The sequence below is a fragment of the Otolemur garnettii genome, unplaced genomic scaffold (genome assembly GCF_000181295.1).
Source record: "Otolemur garnettii isolate 467f Iridium unplaced genomic scaffold, OtoGar3 scaffold00001, whole genome shotgun sequence".
Lineage (NCBI taxonomy): Eukaryota > Metazoa > Chordata > Mammalia > Primates > Galagidae > Otolemur > Otolemur garnettii.
Genome location: NW_003852396.1, coordinates 42,122,259 through 42,128,258, shown reverse-complemented (window position 1 = coordinate 42,128,258; position 6,000 = coordinate 42,122,259).

Below are 6,000 nucleotides of genomic sequence, written 5' to 3'. Positions count from 1 at the left end.
CCATGATTGCTGCAGGGTGACCGTGCTGGCTTGGACTAGGGTGGGAGTGGTGGCAGAGTCCAAAGGTGATGGGAAGGGAAGGAGATGGATTAGATGTGGAAGAGACAATTCCTGGGGGTGGGACAGGACCCCTAGGTGGAGAGCGGTTCATTTACTGAGATGGGGAATGGGAGGGCAGCTCTGGAGGACATTTGTGGTGAAGGGGACCTTGCAGCCTCTTGGGTCTCCAGAAAGCTGTGATGGGGCTCGGGGGGGGGGTGGTTGTACTTAGTGCTCAGAGGTGGCCCACACACAAGCCCTGAGATTTTGTAAAATCCCCCCCCCCACAGTGTCCCTTGAGCCACTCAGAAATGCCCTTCTAACACTCTCAATCTACAGCTCCCACCTTTTCTCAGGAAGGAGATCGTAGAAACATCCATCAGCAGTTAACACTGACACAGAGTGCATTTCTCCTTCCGCTATAATTACTGGGTGCTGACTCTGTGCCCAGCACTGTTCCAGACACTGGGCATATAGCAGCGAGCAGAACAACTTCCCTGTCTATGTGGAGCTTCTAGTCTAGTAAAATTAGTAATACATAGTATGTTCAATAGTGGTAAATGCTATGGAGAAAAATAGAGACGGGCTAGGAGGTGTGGAGGGCAGTGGGCTACCAATTTAATTAGTATGGTTAGGAAGTCCCCACCACCACGGTGACATCATCTGGGGGATGAGAATAATCTGGGGGTGTCAGTTCTCTTATAGTGGCCCATATAAAGAAGACGAATGAGATTAGTTCTGGTGGTCCAAGATGGATAATGGCAACAGAGTTGGTGTGCTGGGGCTAGACAGGCTGGGAAGCTCACAACTGCTGTCTGGAATCCTCATGATGGTGACAGCGTGGTGGCAGAAGGGCTCTCCCAGAGAGTGCTGCAGGGCGCACTCTTGATTCCTGCTGATGCAGAGGCCTTAGTTTGCAGAAGCCTATGCAGAGAACTCAGGGTGGGAGTCCAGGTGAAGATTCCAAGGTGGGTTAGGAGGGCCAAGGCACAAAGGGAGCTAGGCAGTGTAACTGCCCCAGAGGCCAAGGAGGGTAGGTGATGGGGATTGGAGGGGTCTCCTGCCTAAATGACAGACACTGCCCAGTTGCTCCATTTTATATATAAGTGCAATTGGAGAGCTACAATGAACAGTTATTTATGCTCATAGCACCTCTCACGCCCAGCACTATTCACAGTTCTTATCCTGCCTACAGTAGGCACTAGATACGTCACTGAAGACATAAACCAAAGTTCTCTTTTAAAAATCAAACCTATAATTTATTGAAAACTTTCTGTGAACAAACTTCCAGGTTAGGTAAAAGGGAGATTTTTTTTTTTTTAAAGACAAGACACGAGAATCACCCTAAGAAGTTTACATTGTTAAATTAAACTGGAAATATACACTAAAAGACTAAAACTAAGGCCAAGTTAAGAAAATTTGGGATCAAATTAATGAAAGAAGTTAAGTCCAAATATAATTCCCACATACTTAAAAGGAAGGAATCTTTATCAGAAATCCTTGAAACAACAGAACTAAGGAATCTAAGAACTCATTTAGCCCATATTACTATAACCTTTCAAATCATAACTACATTAAGAATGTATTTTTTTCACAATTCAGTAAACAGACAGTTAAAACAAGTCTCACTTGCTCTTGATGTATGGAATATGTTCTAATATATTCTATCCTGTTTATATACCTATTAATGCTGGTCTCAACACCTAACCCACTATATTGATTTCACAGCCCACTGATGGGTTGGGAACAACATCCCCAAAAAGCTGTTAGAGCTCATCTAACCTTCTCCGTACCTTGTGCCTTCAGCTCCGCACTCTGCAGGGTCCCAGAGGGGTGGCGACTTGGTAACCTCTCAGTAAACTTAAAGAGTCTTGACTCCACAACTCCAGGGAGGAAAGAACGCAGGCTCATTCTACTCACCAGCCTGATTCTGAGGCCCGGTGCTGTGCCTGGAGCACAGAAGATGGTCAGGAAATTGGTTCAGTGATGGGTGACAGCCACAGGTCCCACAGCCACTTAACTGAAGGCCGATACCTCCTTTCAAACATAAGCTAGAACAATCAGACAATTGTTGGCGGTTAGGCAAGAGCAGGGATTTTATAATTCCACAGGAGAATAAATGGTAATTTTAAATGTTAAAATGCTTCGCTGCCTTGGCTCTTTCCAAGTGATTCATACGGTGCTTTAGATAGTTGCACGTTGTTTTATAGACATACATCCTCATCTATTCATTGTCCCTCTGGCCAAAACTGAATTGCAAGCACTTGGGTGAAACAGACGTCTTGTTTCTTTATACCCACCAACCCTCCCAGAACAGACAACAAATATTTGGGGGAAAAACTATTGAAATCAGACTAGCATCTACCTCCAGCTGTAGTTATCAATGTAGGTGACTGTATAAGTATGTACCTACCTGGATAAATAATGGGACGTATTCCTCTCCATTGTCATGCAATAAACGGCACATATTTCAAGTATACAACTTTTGACATAAATATGCACCTGTGAAATTGTCATCACAATCAGGATGATGAAAATACACGTGATCCAAAAGTTGTTTCCTATCGCCCTTTTGTAATCCCTCCCTCCTCCTTTCTCCGTATGCCTCTCTTCCCCATCTCTGAGCTAGAATGAATAAGTTTCCTGTTCACTGTACGTTACTTTGTATTCTCTATAATTTTACATAAGTGGACAAAAAGAGTATGCACCCTTCTTTTGGTCTAGCTCCTTTCACTAAGCGTAATTATTTTGAGCTTCATCCGCGTCGCAGAGTAACTCCTTTGTACTCTTAAGTGGTGCTATTCTGTTGTATTCCACGGTGTGACGAGATCACATATTAATGCAGTGAAGTTACTTGGAAACAGTTGAATCCTTTCAGGTGTTTCCGTTATAATTTATTTGGTGTGTTCCTAGCAATCCTCAGTTGCCGTCATTTGAATGGTTTTCCCCTCCAAATCGCATGTTGAAATTTGATCTCCAGCGTTGGCAGTGGGGCCTTAATGGGAGGGGTTTGGATCATGAGGGCAGCCCTCGCGAATAGATTACGGCCCTCCCTCGGAAGTTGGTGAGCTCTCCCGGTTAGTTCCCATGAGAGCTGGTTGTTAGAAAGAGTCCAGCACTCCCCTTGCTCTCTTGCTTCCTCCCTGGCCCCGTGGCCACTGCACGTGTTGGCCTTGCTTCCCCTTCTGCCATGAGTGGGGCAGCCTGAGGCCCTCACCAGGAGTGGACACTAGTACAGTCCGCAGAACCATGAGCCAAATAAACATCTTCTCATGATAAATCGCCCAGCCACAGGCATTCCTTTATAGCAGCACTAAACAGACTAAGGCACCAATCTAGGCACAGTTATTTTCCACTACTGTGGCAAAACATCCTTGAGTACTGTGCCCCGTGCCCCATGAATCGTGAGTTGTTTTGTGTATAATGATGGAAACGGGACTATTTCTGGCCCTTTGTGTGTGCTCATTACTATTCCTCTAATCTTTCTGGATGGTTCTTTCTCCAAACCTTAGTGGTTTCCTCACACATAGATGCTAATCATATCCTCTTTAAACCTTAGAAAAAGATGCTCTAAAGATCTCTGTTTTTTAGCAATTTTCCTTGTCTTTAAAGATGTCTCTTACATATATTTTGTCTTTTCGTAGTAGTTGCAGGCAGGAGTGTGAATCCGGTTCCTTTTATCCCATCTTGATCTGAAGTGGAGACTCTCTCCATTTTTTCCTCTTCTCTTTCTCTACAATGTGATTTGTGTAAGATGACTTAGAAATTACTCCATAGGACAGCACCTGTGGCTCAAAAGGGGTAGGGTGCCAGCCCCATATGCCAGAGGTGGCAGGTTCAAACCCAGTCCCGGCCAAAAACTGCAAAAAAAAAAAAAAAAAAAAGAAATTACTCCATAAGCTATCGAAAGCTTGTTACTCTCTATTGGCCCAGATCACCTTAATAATATAATTGCATATTAATTTTTAAAAATCTACACTCCTTGGCTCTTTTGAAAGCTTGAGGAATTTTTTTTTTTTTTTGAAACAGAGTCTCACTATGTAGCCCTTGGTAGAGTGCCATGGTGTCACAGCTCGCAGCAACCTCAAACTCTTGGTGTTTGAGGCCTCAGCCTCCCAGTAGCTGGGACTACAGGTGCTCTCCACAACACCCGGCTATTTTTTGTTGCATTTGTCATTGTTGTTTAGCTGGCCCAGGCCAGATTTGAGCCCACCAGCCTCAGTGTATGTGGCTGGTGCCATAACCACTATGCTGTAGGTGCCAAGCCAGCTTGAGGAATTTTTAAAAGACACAACAGTTGGCCACTGACCTCCAGAAACTCAGTCCAATGGAGCTATGACTATATTAATAAAAAAAAAACTCTAGGCCATATAGTGGCTCATGCTATAATCTTAGCACTCTGGGAGGCTGGACAGGTGGATCCCTTGAGCTCAGGATTTCAAGACCAGCCTGAGCAAGAGCCAGATGCCATCTCTAATAAAAATAGAAAAACTAGCCAGGCATTGGGGCAGGTGCCTGCCAAGCAGTCCCAGCTATTTAGGAGGCTGAGGCAAAAGGATCACTTAAGCCCAAGAGTTTGAGGTTGCTGTGAGCTACAATGATGCCACAGCACTCTATCCAGGGTGACAGGGTGAGACTCTGTCTCAAAAATAAAGAAAGAAAGAAAGAAAGAAACTCTAGCAAGACCAACTGCTCTGCAATCCTAGCTGTTGAAACATCAATGTAGCACCTCTCTCTGTATCCTACAGGGTGAGCGAAGGGTAAGGTGGGGCCTGAAAGGGGCACACAATCCAGTGGATTCATCCCTAAATTGAGAGATTTCAAAAGACTGATAAATGGAGAGTCAAAAATTTGCCTATGATGTTAATCTTCAGCTATTTAGAGCAGTGGCTTGAAAGACTTTGATACTGATATAATCTTAGTTTCAAACAGCCCAAGGTGGCAGCTGGGTCTGACGAACCTGGGGTCAAAGTCTTCACTGAAAACACCATCAATGTTCCTGGCCCGTGTGCAGCTGCAGAACAGTGGATCAGGGTTTTCACGGAGCTTTAGATGGCAACATGGAACATGCCTGGGCATTAAACTTTTAGGCGAGACAGCCTCAAGGAGAAATCTCAACATTGCCATTTACTTTTTCCAAAAGCTGGGGCAAATCAATAGTTCTCTCTGAGCCTCAGTTTCCCCAGGCTATATTTTTCTAGGACTATTGAAATCACTACATCTTGTGTGACAGAGCAACATCAGTAATACCTCCCTTTTTGAAACCTCATTCAAATCATCTATTATATCTTCTCATAATACAGTTGTTTAGCTTTGGCTTTTTTGTTGTTATTTGTTAATTTGTTTGTTTGAGATAGAGTCTCAGTCTGTCACCTTGGCTAGAGTACCATGGCGCCATCCTATCTCGTTGTTTAGCTTTGGCTTTTTTGTTGTTGTTTGTTAATCTGTTTGTTTGAGATAGAGTCTCACTCTGTCACCTTGGCTAGAGTGCCATGGCGCCATCCTATCTCGCAGCAACCTTGAACTCTTAGGCTCAAGTCTCCCTCTTGCCTCAGCCTCTTGAGTGCTAGAACTACAATCACCCACCACAATACTGTGCCAATTTTTCTATATTTTAGTAAGGATGGGGTCTTGCTCTTGTTCAAGCTGGTCTTGAACTCCTGAGCTCAAGGGATCCTCCCAAAGTGCTAGGATTACAGGCATATTTGCCACTGATTTCAGGCATGCCAGCCTCAAGTATGTTAGCTAAATTTTTCTGAAATATTTCATTTGTAGGGTTGCCTTGGGTTACTTCTGGTGATGGTTACTCTCATCTATACTATTTAATCTTCCTAATTCCACTTAAAGAGATACCTGTTTTCCAAGACTGAACAGAACAATGCTTATTACATTGCTTTTGGGATTATTTGCTACTTTTACTGACTGCCCTCCTAGAAGATAAAGCCCTTAAAGGCTAGTACT